General features: G+C 44.5%; 1 protein-coding gene across 3 annotated transcripts in view; it reads right to left on the bottom strand.

Annotated features, from left to right (window-relative positions):
* The window catches only part of ADIPOR2 (adiponectin receptor 2), a 45288-nt gene extending 38404 nt beyond the window's left edge, over positions 1–6884 (bottom strand). Inside the window, exon 1 of one of the 3 annotated variants that reach the window (XM_064458461.1) lies at positions 6758–6884. The gene's annotated coding sequence lies outside the window, so the exon portion shown is untranslated. The remainder of the gene's footprint in view (positions 1–6757) is intronic. The other 2 variants (XM_064458469.1, XM_064458453.1) reach the window with 2 other exon arrangements.
* Positions 6885–14824: the final 7940 nt, after the last annotated feature.

Genomic DNA, 14824 nt, shown 5'->3' with positions numbered 1-14824 from the left:
ACTCATAATTATCAGGTAGTCAGAGAAATTTAGTATTCCTCTTCTATACCGAAAACGTATTTGAAGATTGCCCCTTAAGAAATACCTTACCAATCAAGTCTAAGATACCTAGCAACTTCCTTCACTGCATTAGTGAAGCTCACAAAAAGGAATATTTTCATAACACATCCATTACTGAACTATTTCTGTAACGCTGCAGAATTCATACGGTTGCCAATTATTAAAAGGTTGCAGAGCTGGAAGTCAAAGAGCACTTGCACTTAACCATGAACATTAAGTTCATCAGGACACAAGCCTTTTTCCATCATTCTCGTCTTACCTTGGACAATATAAAGGTCAGAAAACCACTAAGTAAAGCTTCTGTTGACTTTTCTCAACTCTCAGGCCACCCACCTCAGAAAATAATCCATTTTGTTTTCTGCTGAAGGTACAGCAGGCAGAAAGCCAATAGTTGGCACTTTGTCACATAGCTACTTTAATAAGAATTATGAATAGGCTCTTCCTTTTATTTCTACAGTCATGTTCCATTAAAAAAACCCACCATCCCAATTTGTCTAAGATTAATATTGATAACAGTGGAATATTGCTGTTATCAGCCTTGCAAGGCTATAAGACATTCTAGGGAATACATAAATACACAAATAATCGCTTAAACTAAAGCGATCTGCAAAGCACACTGTTCTTCACAAGCAAATTGGTTATATCATCCCACAATGTCAGAAAACACCAGATTCCACCAACAACAACTTCTCTCCACAGTACTAGTATTTGTTTAAGTAATACAGACCCACAAAGTTCACCAGCTGAGGAGACCAAGACATAAATTAAAGCATTAGGAAAAACAGAAAAAGTACACCCTTCAGCTTATATCACGGAATGGCAACCACTAAATTCCAGAAGCAGCCCACTAGAAATGCAGGGCAGTATTCTTCATAACAAAAGCATACCTATACTGTCAGCTGAGAGAGGCTGAAATGCATGTGCAGTGGCTCTGTCTCAAGTCCTACTAACCACCCACTTCCTTGTCCAAAATATTAAAATCCCTTTCCCTTAAGGTAAAAGGGTTGCCAGTACTCTCAGTTCTGAGAGTATAGCCAATCTCATCTATACTTATTTTTGCATTGCATGGCTTTTTAAAAGATCTCCCACTGCAGAATGGCAGACAGAGGTACAAGTATTTCTACTACAAGCAGGAGTTAAAGATTAGCTAAAGGTATTTTACCACTACCTAAAGGAATTTTACCATTCAGATTTAACCTAAGAAGCCAGAGGTGGTATCTGTTCTGAAAAGGCAGCTTTTACAGCCTCAATTCAACTATTCTATTTTCACCAGAAGTTCTAGTCAGAAACCATGTACAGACACATGTTTGCTTGAAATCCTTATCACGGTAACAGGTCCCAAAACCTAGTATCACCCACCAAGTAGTTTGCACAAGAAGTCAAAAGAGCACAAATCAGTGCCTTTTAATAAAGTCTGCAGAATTATGTGAAGAAAATGTTTCATACAGCAAGAAGGTCCATGGCATGTTCCCTCCAGAAGAACAGCCTGTTTATTCAAATATCCATAACATCCAATTTGCTAAAACACATGACAACATTTTGAGAAAAAACATACTAGTCAAGCAATAAACATGTCCATCAGTAAGTAGCTAAAACAGGAACCTCACCAGAATGCTGTCATTACAACAGAGTGAAGCTTACTAAAGGTTCCAACCAACAAAACAACCCTTACCTAAAACCTGTAGGAGAACTGCTTAACACACCCAGTGGTCTCCTAACGAAATCTGTAACATATACATTACCATTCTCTAGACCTAAACAGAGCAGCACAATTGACCTTGGCTTCAAACAAGGAATGGCAGTCTCTGCAATCCTCTAAGTAGATGGAACGAAACAGGTTGGGGAAAAGAGCGTTTAATTTGGTTAAGAAGGGAAGGTGGAAAATTTGATGCACAGATATGAAAAAGGGCTTTGGTGTACTTCTGATACATCAGCCTAGCCACACCTTACCTTTGAATATATGCAGATAAACATAGCTACATTTGAAAAAACGACAACTCACATTGGCAAAGACAGCTAGACTTTTACATGACCTATTCAAACACAGGCGACATTGTAACATTATGACACCTACATCTAGTATAAGTTTGGTTTTCAGCATTAGATGAAGAAACATGAATGCTAAACGTTTTGAGATAAAATACTGCCAGAAAGAAAAGACTAAGACAGGGCAAAAAAAAGGAAGCAGCCTTTCCTGCAGCAGGCCCCAACAGAAGTTTGCAATGTAGGTAGATCTGCTGGCAGAACACTGCCATACTTCAAGTATTCAGGGTTGACTTTCAGCCCATTCTGCAAGTAAATTGTCTACTCTCTTGCTTACTGCTGCCTAAAGGTACCTTAGAGCCAACGATTATAGCTCTGCCTGTTCCAACACTTTCTTCCTCTAAATAGTGCCTATTTTCTGTTCTCACAAGGGCTTAATTAGTCCTGTTCACAGAGAGCTACAGCAGCTGGCACATCCCAACAGACTCTATCGCATTTTCATAGCTACTGAAATCCATCTGAAGCATGCTGCAAATTTTTCTATGCTGAGAAATACATGGCCTGTGAACCTTATATCTACCTATACATTTGAAGACAACTTTCTGCAAGCAATTTAACCATAAGGCAGCCACAAGAAGTCCTGAAACATTTGCTGACACATGTACAGTTCACAGGGGCCAAAGAATCCTGCATGCCCAGAAAAAGAGACTCTCTCCTCCACTAACACAGCAGCAGAGATCTGTAACTCTAGAATACAAGAGTAATCATGGCTACATGCAACAACAAATACAACTGCAATCTAATTTTATTTTATACCCATCAACCCTACAACATATTTCATCTGCTACAGAAACCATTAAGCTACAAATTTAAAAAAAAAACCAAACACCAATACCAAGACAGTAGTTTTCTTCCTACCCTGGCCATATCCTAACGCAAACAGATGCCACTTAATAAAAAACAGTGAAGGACAGATATTTCCATAAGATTCTGAAAATTCAAAAGAAGTTACAAGGGAAAATCATGTTAAATCAGAGAGAAAATTGGTATTAAACATAGAATATTTCCTCTTCAAAATTCTGAGCACCTTAATGTTGCTAACACCTCCTTTGCTACTTTTCCTATCAAGCAGCAGCAGCATAAGGTGTGGCACCTCCTTTCCTGATAGAGGCTGTCTGCTTATCACACCAGTGGCCATGTCGCAATGTGGTGAGCAGTCTTCTGTATATAAAAAGATTGTCACTGTGCCCTGAAAGGAAACCTTGAGGTTCATCTTCGACGTGGACTAAGATAAAAAATTTATTTTTACGTCAAACTATTGAGACAAACTTTCCAGAAAACGTATGTAATCACTGGGCACGTTAAACTCCAGCTCAGTTTTACAGTTACCTGATGATAAAAGTCTGAATCTCTCACTCCAAGCTATTGCCACAGAGAAGGCAGGAGATCATTCTTTTCAAAGCACTGGAACAGGAACTATGTGGAAACAACTCACCTCCTGCTTCTTATTAGTTTACATACCGATCTTCAGCAGCCTACTTCAAAAGTAATATGTTCTGGTAGTAGGAGCATATTCAAATAAACAAGTGAAAGTTAAGAACGTTTTCAGAAATCTGTTTTCTGAAGAAGCCGAAAAAGTACCTTGATTGTCTCAATACTCTTAATCTTTATTTCTTTATTGAACTTGTCTTGACAAGCATAGTTTTAAAAAGCAAAGGCAGTCACCACATTAAGTACAACCAACTGAAATACAACATCTTATAGAAAGGATCAGGCATTTAAAACAAGCTTTTTCAAGAACGATGCAGTCTAAAGTCTTCCCTTTAAACACTGTCCCAAATACTTTTTCATGATCACTACCATTATCTTGTGTAACATCTTTTCAAATCTACCAACATCGTCTGCCAGAAAATTCACTGAATGACTCAGACAGAGACACTACCAAATTGTAAGTACTCAAAACCACTATTTCCATTTCAGAACTACTTCTACTTAAGCAACTGAATTGCTGATGGCATAGTAATCCAACGATCTCCTGAAGTTTCCTTATCAAGATCTTCCTTGTGCACAGACAGCATCTCCACTGACAAAAGCAAGCCTTGTTTCTTTGCAGTGTCTCGGACAATACGGTTACACAACCGGAAACCTGCAAAACTTGCAAAATTTTTAGTGTCTAATATTGAGTGTCTTTGTACATGAACACTTGACATAGTTACTTGAACATGCAACTGAAGACATAAGACAACAGCAGAGATCCAAACATTAAAACCACTGGCATCACATGCCCTGCCAATCCCCATTAATTTTCCTTCATGACAAATCAATGGAAACTCCTGCCTAGAGCAAGCACAGGCTTTTCAAATTCCAGCCTTTTTAAGCTGTACCCAGGAGTCAGGCTTCAAGTCTGAACCTCACCCACAACTGCCCAAACCACTGCTCACTAGTCACTTGAGCAAACTCGCAGTAATGCCACCAGTTCAATAGCACCAATGCAACTCCATCGATGTAAAGACTGTGGGCATGTTCGCAGGGGTAAGGGGGAGTCCTTTGCGTGTGTCTGGCTCTCTTGAAGACCTGATATAACTTAAGCTCCTACACACATCACATTTTATATTTCTGTTTGAGAACATACATATAATAGATACGAATCTGTTGAAGGAATTTTCACCATGAAACATTTTGCTCAGGAAGTATGCCAAGAATACACTCTTCCTTCATACCAGATTATTTTTTTCATATCTGATTTATACCCAGAAAGCATCATTTTGAAAACGTGGACCGAGTTGGGATGCAGCTTTTAACTCCTCCATCACTAATTCCAATTCAGTTTTCCGCGTTAGCAACTATTCTCCATGCTCTTCACCACAAAGCTGCCAAAAACCTCATCCAAAGGCTTACTGAACCATATTTGGTTATCAGGTCAGACAAGGGAGTCATTTCCATGTGTTAATCAACTCAGCTTACACTTTCAAGACAACAACAAACTTCTTTCAAGTTGCCTACTAACACAAACTCACAGACTTCACAAGTATCATAGTACAGCTGAAGTTCGCACATAAGTTACCTGAATAACATAAGAGCCACAGCATAAAATCTTCATAACTGGGACTGCCTAATACCGCTACATGATCACTTCCTTTTTTCTATAAACGATATTAGCTCATAACTGAAGATAACAAGGAAAGCAGACTGTGGTTTATGACTATGCTGCACCCATAATTCCATGACGAAAATCTAGTTCTGTCAATCATAAATGTATTTTCCTCCGTTACAGCAGCTACCACCAAATGTGAAGTAGTTTCATTAAGAAAGCACCTCACTACTTAAATGCTACAAAAAGGCCTCTGAAAGCTGAGGGGCTCTTAAAATATAACTCAGAGAGGACTGTGCAGTACACAGCTCTTCACTGACTTCCAGATCTGCAAAGACCACAGCCAGGATGCAACCAGAAATTTAATACTCCCTGACACTGACTACAGCAAGGGAGTGAAAACAAGAGTTTAAATAACACATTAAGACCTCAACTCTTGAAAACTAGATTATGCCCAGAAGGGTTTGCCCAGAGGACCTGGCCAACTGTATAACACCTGGTCTATTTTAAAAGAATAGACCTTCAATGCTGCACTAGGAACAAAATATATCTTTAAATAAGGAATAGTATCGAAAAGCTTTTCTGCTGCATGACAGGTGCATACAATAGTTTACACAGATGAAGTGACAAAGCCTATATGTCAAATAAGTTATAATTTAATGTTAACAGTTTTCTTAAACATATGCCACCACACACATACACGAAAGCCACTAAATCAACTGATTTGTAAGGTTAAGACACAAAAAGAAACCAACTGCTGCTTGAAAAGCTCAGTAAGAACAGCTGTCCTATCTTCTTTGTCTTCTAGTCAATTACCATATGTTTCAAAGTCTTTGTTGCTCATCCTAACTAAATGAGAAAGGAATACCTGATTCTCTCAGGAAAAAAAAAAAGCCACAACTTTTTTGGAAGTTTATTAACTGCCACTTGTGACTATCCAAATTGTAGGTACACTAGTGTCAAATATTTACGTTATCTACTGTTGATAACTCCAGTGTTTATAGATACACACAAACCCCCACCCCCAAACACACACCCCCCCAAACACGCACCCTACTCTGCAAGCAAGGCAACGTTCCCGTGTTGTGCAAGCTCAAGAGTTATTATTTTTATCGCCTCCGTAAAAGGATTTCAGGAGCAGCAGCAGACCTCCCTGTCCTGACAAGCAACAAGCGTACAGAAGGCTACAAACAAGACCCACTTACAGCGCTCTTGACCCACTTAAAGTGCTTCACCGCCCTAAAGCCTCCTCCAGCCGAGCGTTTCCAAGCGCTCCTCCGTGCCCCTGAGCAAACAACCTGACCACAAGCCCGGCTCACTTCAGCCCCGAGCCGCCCGCCCGCAGGGCCCGCTCCCCGCCGCGCCGACAAAACCCGGCCGGGGCCGAGGGCAGCGCCCACCGCCGGCCTTTCCTCAACGCCCCGGGGGCGGCCGCGGCCTCGACCCCCGCCCCGCCGTCCTCCAGGGGCAGCGGTGGGAGGGAGGGAGAAATTCCTACCACCCACCGGGGCTCCCCCCTGCCGAGCGGGCGGGCGGACCCCCGACCGGGGACCCCCGGCCAGGCCGCGCCGCGCAGCCCTTCCGGTGAGGGGCGAGGCGCGCGCGGACCCCGCGGGCACTCACCTGGCAACGGCCGGCGCTCGCGAGGTGCTGCGAGGTGCTGCCCGCCGCCCCGCGCCCCGCCGCGCCGCCCCCCTCCTGCGGCAACCCCCGCCGCCGCCGCCGCCCCGGCCCTGTCGCCTCCTCCTTGCCCTAAAGCGTCATCATCGCACGAGGCCGCTGCCACCAATGCGGGACACCTCGCCGCGCCTGCGCGAGACGCGCCGGAAGGAAGGGCGGAGAACGGGGCCGGCTGCATCTCGGGGGAGGTAGTCAGGGAGCGGGCGCCACCGCCAGGCCCCGCCCCCTGGCCGCGCGGACCCCCGCGCTGCGCCGCGCCGCGCCCGCCGGCAGCAGCCGGCTCTGATTGGCTGAGGGAAAAGAGTGACGGGCGCGCGGACTTCTATTCGCCGCTGGCGTGGGCCGGCGCGTGTCTGGGGCGGTTGGCAGGTGGCGGTTCGTGGTGGTTGGGGCGCCCGGCAGCCTCTCCGGAAGAGCCGGGCCCCTCGGCGCATCTCCCCTGGCTCCCCGCGGGGCGGCGAGCGACCGGGAGCAGGGTGACGGGGGGTTCTCCGGTGACACCGGTTCCTCTGGGCCCTGCGCTGGCGGCGGAGTGTCACCCTTGCCCACAGAAAGCGGTGTCACAGGAAACCCCAAGGCGCGCGGCTCTTCCCGCGGGCGTGGCGGAAAGAGGCCCGAGAGGGGTCACCCGTGGGAACCACACAAAGCCGACCGGGCTGAGAGAGGCACTGTGAAACTCACCGGGGAGGGGAGATGTGAGGTGTCCCAGGGGCCGGCACAGGTCCTGCTGAGCGGGGAAGGGGTCCCGCTGGACCAGGGTTTAATGATCGGGACTGACCTGTGCGCTCCAGGGCATGGCATGGAGCAGGCAGGCCACAGCCAGTGCAACGCCAGAAAAGTGATGAAAACTGGATGGTGTTCCCAGCCTGGTGGTGCTGGAGGCATCTGGGAAGCCTGGCTCTTGTGAGAGGGCCCAAAAACCAATGTCTGATGTAGAGGCACAGAGAAGCAACACTGAAGGGAAAAAAAAGTTCCTCTGTTGAGTAATGGGAAGCATAGGCAGAACAGCAGGAAAACCTGTGTGACATGGAGATCTTGGCTTCTGAAATCATGTCCTTGGGGAAAATGGTGGAAATCCTAAGCCTGAATGTTGTAGAGTGAGACTAGTCAAACACTATGGAAACACTATCCTTATAGAGGACAATCTTGAAGTGCCAAGAACGACCGGCTGATCTGGGCGGACTTGTGTAGTTTGTGTGGCTCTATGCACACCAGTGCTTTGCTGAGCCACACTCCAATACACTGGTACCCACACCCCGAAATTTTAGCTCAAACCGGTGGCTGATAGTAACAATATAGTTAATGCAAGCAAAATTTTCCCTATAAATCAATATTTGAAACATTTTGATCCCTAATACCCACCAACACTGAAGACATACTGGCCATTCCTTAAAATTCTGTTTATAAAACTATGATTCCCTGTACTCTCCTTTAAAATATGTTCCATCTCATGCATTCGCTAAAATCTTTATTTTTGCGAAGGGAGCAAGGTAGTTACTGAACATCACAGTTGCACTATTACATGTATTTACAGTTTCTCTCATCAATCAAAATGTATTTTGATGGCCATCAGGCAGCAGCACGGAAGGTAGCAGCTGCCACGCCCACGCCATCTCCACCCCATGCTGGTCAGATGAAGTATTTCCTGCCCTGTCTTTCAGTATTTCATCTGTAAAATGGCACTAATAATCTAAAAATATTTGGAGCTCTAGTGACAAAAAATATATATAAAAACTGCATGTCATTTTCGTCTGTCATTTGACTTTCATCTGCCACCATAACATGTGCTCAGCCAGTTAAGAGGGAAATTGAGATAGGAATACTTTCATTAAATATTAAATAAAATTAATTAGGGTGGTTTATTCTGGTTCAAGAGCCTGGAAATCAAAAGGGAAAGCTGTGCTCTGCCATACAGGGCAAACCATTCAGACAGACACATTTTAAAAAACTGAGTTATGTACTTCCTGGGCATTTGTAGGTATTCCTAGAAATCGTAGCATTCTATGAATGCTATGATTTCATAGAATTCTATGAATTCTATGAAAACGTTCATTGCCTCAATTCCCTTCTCTGATTGCCCTAAATACACGGCCCTGCACTTTGTGAAAGTTGGCAGGTCATTAGTTAACTCTGTTGTTGTTCCCGAGCAAGAGAGAATGAATTTGCCTGTGGTGGATGAAAGGGAGGCTGGCCAGACTCATCATGGTGAATTACAGAAGGCTGCCTCTCTAAAAACCTGGTCTAGATGTTTTCTGAGCCTGAGAAAGGTCATGGCTAAGCACTTGTGCAGCTCCTTGGGGCTGCGCATGAGGCAGGGCTGCAGTTAGCGCCAGTGCAGTGACTGTGACAGTCATTAAATGACACTGACTCTATCCCACATCATTTTCTTCCCCGGCCCCGGCCCCGGCCCCAGAAGGCAGGACTGTAATGTGTCCTTGCACAGCAATGCCGCATCCTGCCCATCCCACGTGATCAACACGCTCTTGCAGTCATGCGAAGGACTGACACAACTCTGTGGCACTCTAGGAAGAGCCAGAAGACAAATTATGATTCAGAATAAAACTGCCCTAGGGGAAGGAAGAGCCTGGACCTCTTTTCTTTTCTTTTTTTTTTTTTTTTTTTTTTCAGGATATGCCGTATTGCTGCAAGCCTTTAAACTGTTTCATCTCTATTGGCAAACATACTTGAGTGGCTCCCTTCTGAATTCCCCGGGATGGCAGCCACCATGTGACAGCACCATGCGGCAGCACTAATGGGGAAGGGGCCTGGGGGAGGTATCATAATCTCCCTGCCTCCCAGTAAAGCAGCACCTACTCATTCTCTTTGCATTTCCTTCCTTATCAAACTCGTCTTCCTCTCTCAAAGCACGGAGGCCTGACCCATCACGTTACTGAAGGCTGGTGCTCGCTGCAGCCACCATGTTCCAAAGAGCCGGAGCTGTCGCCACTAAACACAGGGCGGTCAGACCCAGCTTGCTTTGGGCGGGCAGCATGGAGAGGTAGCCGTGACACTCTGGGCAGGTGTCCAACCTGAGCGTCACAAGGCAATATTTAGTACTCCCATTTTATGGCTGCTGCATTTTATCCCTGCTCACAGAGGACGGAGAACTCCTGACCCTACTGTTTGTTCCCCTTTCCCTCTGTCTCTCTTTGAGGAAATGCTGCAAGTCATGCCTTTTTGTATCCTAATGCAAAAAAAAAAAAAGATTTCAACTGTCATTTAAACAGCGCTAAGCAAGAAGACAGTATAGTAACAGCTTCAGGCCCTGCAGAAGATTGACAACAGGGGAAAGGCATAAGCATGTCGTGATCATTGTATTATGCTGGGGGTTTTACTATTGTTATTTGGGGATCTACAATGGCTGATCATGATTCTTTTTGTCCTTTCTGTTACATGACCTGTTGGCCACAGGAATCTGTTTTGCTTATCTTTAAGGCTGGTTATATTTAGACTTCAGAACTGGCATGCTAACAACGTGGCCCAGTCCCAAAGCCACCAGCTACCTACACTGGAGCTGGAGCTGGGACAGGCCACCTGCTCGACGGTCTCTGCGTCCATCAGCCTTCACACACCGGGTACTGGTGCCTACACCAGTACTGGAGCCTGGCGGGGAGTAAGGGTGTGGCCAGGATACACATCTAGACCGAGGAGATGGGACGCATCTCTGCGTCCCAAGGGTTAGACATAGCCAGAGTCTCCCTTTGAGGAGAAGGGGATCCGGTATTATGTTCCTATCTGCTCACTGTCTGTCATGCGACAGTTCCTTCAGAGCCTGCCATTCAGTGAACTTGATTTCACAGAGTATCTTCTAGAATCTATTTAACCTGAATTGTAGCTAAACAAAAGCCAAATGAACGTGAATGACCATATAAGCAGTAGGTTCTAGAAAACCTTGCGACAGACACTTGAGAAATGCCCTTTAGTCACTGGAAGGTATTTCCCAAGGTCTCCTTGGGATGTTCTCTATTTTCATCAGCTGATGAAAATACTGTCTATATTTCTGTAGCCACAGGTGATTAGGAATGTCTCCCACAGCGTAATTTAAACCTAAGCTTCTCCCTGGACAGGGTCAAGTGAGCAGAGAGAGAGACACCCCCACTTGCATGTTTCATTTTATATGACTGAACAAGATCTGCTTCATTTGTGCTTTGTCAGGGCTACAAAAATTGGCTTCATATAGAAAGTGTCAGTTACACTCAAGCTGCATGTCTGGGTTCAACTTGGCTACCTCCTGAATTGCAAAAGGCAGCAGGCTCTCCGTTACAACGAGCTCTGGGTAGGCACAGACTTCCTGGTGACAAGGAATGGGAATCTCCAACCCATGCAAATGGCCTAGAGTCCAGCGGTGGTAAAGGGTTCATTTAAATTCTCTCACAACACTGCCACTATCTTTTTACCATAATCAATATCAAATGGAAGTTTCCGTTTGTTCTGGGATCAGCTATTGCTTAGCTTACCTTGCAGCAGAACATACCAAGGCCTCATTCATTCACATTAGAACTTACATATTACTAGCCAGTTGGAAAATGATGACAGATTTGCATCCTGTTGTGCTCCGTTTAGGAGCTGATGTTCACTGACTTGTAATAACTGTATATTTGCGTAGTGCCTTTAACTCCAAAATATTTTAGTTTTACATGACTTATGGGTGGTCATTACTATCAGCCTTGAAGTGCAGCAGCTTCAGGGTTGGAATGTGGCTCTGGCTACCAGCACACAATATATAATAGAGTATTGTGTGAATAACTTATCCATATGAAATTGCAAACAGAATTTGAGCAGGCAGGTATTAGATTCAGAAACCAGTCTAACTTCCCTAAGCCTTGCTCTTGCTACCAGATATTCAGTATCCATAAATAAACAAGCCCTGAGTTCACCTCTATTCTGTAGAAGGGCCTTCCCTCCAGTGCTGTGCCGGAGGAGGGCTTTGCTGCAACAGACTCTCCAAAGCTCCTGCTGAGCGCCCCAGCAACCACCTCCAAGCATCTGACCCGCCGAGGTGCCGCTGAGCCTCTTTGTCCCGAATCGAGCATGTCCCTGCACAATGGGCGTACGGCTGTCTGCCTGCCAGAGTTAATGACCATGGAGGGTAGGCCTTCAATTACCCTTTTTTCAGCCATATTTATCAAAATGCTTCACAGAAAAAGGAGGTATTCCGCTCCTCGTTTTATACAGGAGGAGGCTGGAGATTAAAATGCAAAGAAATTAAGTAACTTGTTGATGATTACAAAGCAGATAATCAGCAGAACTCAGAGTCAAGCTTAGCTCCCCACCCCCACACCCCTCTGCTGCTTTGTGCATCTAACAAGGCACAACTTAAAATCCACCACTTTTTTAACTTTCACGGTAAAGAAGCAGTTCTGCTACAGCTTTCTGTTTGACTTTCTCTGGCTTTGCATCAAACCAAACCAGCTGTGCTCTTATTTATACTTACTACCACCCTAAGGAGGTTCTTTTTTGTGGGGGTGCCATAGAAATTAAGTTTTAAGCTAGAGTTTAGTGGGATCAAATGTTTGGGATACAAAACTCCCAGAAAGTCAAGAATACTAAAACCTAGGACTTGTAAAAAAAATTTTAAAAAAGGGGCTGGGGGGGGAGGGCAGGGGGAGAAATCCAATGGTAACTTCTATCGCTACATAGTCCCAGTCCAATAGGAACTGCTGGCTCCAACCAGGCTGCCAGAGGTCCGGACTGTTGCGACAAAAGGCCAAAAATAATCTTTTTTCCACCCAGACAACATTTTAGGTGGAAAAAGAAGGACATATCCAGGGATACCCAGATGAATAGTAGCCCTGACAATGCCAGTTTTTCCGCTCCCGAAGTTGTTTATGCCCATAAAATTAATTGCTGTCCCAAACTGCAAGGAGAGCTGTGACTCCCTTGAATGTGTGGTCTTTATCAGAAGGGCCAGATGAAATGATTTTGAATTATTAGACACATTAACGATGCCTGAGGGTGTCATACACAAATAGCTGACACCTTTAAGTACTGACGCAATAAGGATGGACAAGAACATGAGGTGAGGGTGGTGGGAGGAAAGGTCTTTTTTAGATGTATCCAAGGTAGAGTAAGTTTTATTACTGGGCTAAAAACGTATAGTATCCCGGGAGTGAATAGCTCACACATTTGATCTGATCTTGGGCTCAGTCCAGCTCCCACTGAAGTTTAATGGGAGTTGGATCAGGCCACTGCACTCACATTTTTTCCATGCATGGAAAACTATTTCCGTTACTTTGAATTACAATACCACTGGCTTTGGATTTTATATAATAAAATAAATCTAGGCCACTGTTTATATTCCAAGAAACTGTATTCTGGGATGCCAGCAAATATATTGCCTGTTGGATTAAAAAAAATAAAATAAAAACTGGACACATTGGTTTAAAAAAACAACAGCTCCTAATTATTAAACATAATTTTTCTTCCTAGTGCTTTTCTGGAGTCCTCAAATATTTGAAGTATGAAAGGTACATATAAATTCTTCTCTGGTGGTTGAAATGGTGGAATCTGTAAAACTGCAATGCCTTATAAGAAACAGAGGTTTAATATAAAAATAATAATCTTCATGACTGGCTCTTTGCTTATTGGCATATTTTGCGCATTTTAAAATTTACAGTTAAAAAAACCCACACCCATGGAATGTCAGTAACAAAGGAGATGTATATTAGCAAACCCTTATATTTTGAGGACTGGATCCTCTCGATTGTTCTGACTGCAAATGAACTCTGCAGATGCTGAGAGGCACAGGAAATGTCTTGTGCTAGAAACAGCATTTGTTCGCTGCCTTATGAATTAGATTCTACTAAAATTCCAACACGGTAAGACTGATTAGCAGACTTTGGTAATGCCTTCTGCCCTAGTACAATTTTATTACACTCTTTTATTACCAAGGAAAAACACAGAAAAGACTTCCATCGGTGAATCTGCCCACATTCTGAGAGCAAACGTAGCTGTGGTTAGTTTACACAGGGGAATAGCATGACTCCTGCACTCTGAAATACAGAGCAGCAAAATAAAAGACACCCCACCAAAAGAATAAAACAAAACCACACATGTACACAAGCAGCTCAGGGGAAGAAATGTCATTGAGGGGTGTTTAATGTTAAAGAGAAACTATACATCTGGGATGGTGGTGAGGAGGATTTAAGAGCTGAACAAGGTGACCACCTGCATCCACTTCAAAGAGGAAAACCGGCAGCGGTATTAGGAGTGCTTATGCAGTCATGTGCACATGTGTGTATGCAATGCTTCTTTCTACTAACAAAATATGGAGTACATTGCCTTTGCAAACATCCCTGGGCACTGGCAGCTTCTCCTCTATATTGACAAATGAAGTTTCAGCATGGGATTAAAAGGAAAAAAAATCCAAAATCTCCCTCATGCACAGAGCCACGTAGTCTGGGTGGGACAGATTTTCCCTTTGCCCAGGCGGTGCAGAAGAACTAGGTGCTTCAGGGCAACTCCCAGGCTGTGCCCTGGTCAGCCTCAGGTCACACCTTCCTTCCTTACAACAGCAGGTTGTAAACCTTCCTCCACCACACTGTGGGCTGTGCAGCATCCAGGAGTGCTTTACAGGACTCTGGATTTTAAGCCATATTCTTGTAGAAGAATCCTTGGCTAACCTTCCCTCCAATGTGACAAAGCCCTTTAAGAGGGGCCAAGAATTGGTTCTAAATTCACCAGTGGGTTTAGTGGGGTGGCAGGGTTTGAAACGCAGGTAACTAGGACTCACCCATGTTTGGCTGTAATTTCAGATGTCCAATAACTATGCAAAATGCTGAGATTTACAGATCAGAGCAGAAAGAAGCCACCCTTCTCCTTCTCAATGGCTTTGTTTCTGTAATGGAAGAGTGTGTGCTTGTGTGCAGGGGGGAGTTCACTTTGTCAACACCTCCTCAGCCTCTTCACCCTGACGCATCCACAGGGAAATGCACCCAAAGACAAATTCCCCAGCAGAACTGCAGGAATGGCAAACCAGCCGGCCTGATGGGGGAAATTTCAAAACGAAAA

Source organism: Phalacrocorax carbo, chromosome 1 (assembly GCF_963921805.1).
Source record: "Phalacrocorax carbo chromosome 1, bPhaCar2.1, whole genome shotgun sequence".
NCBI lineage: Eukaryota > Metazoa > Chordata > Aves > Suliformes > Phalacrocoracidae > Phalacrocorax > Phalacrocorax carbo.
This window is presented reverse-complemented; position numbering and strand designations above follow the sequence as displayed.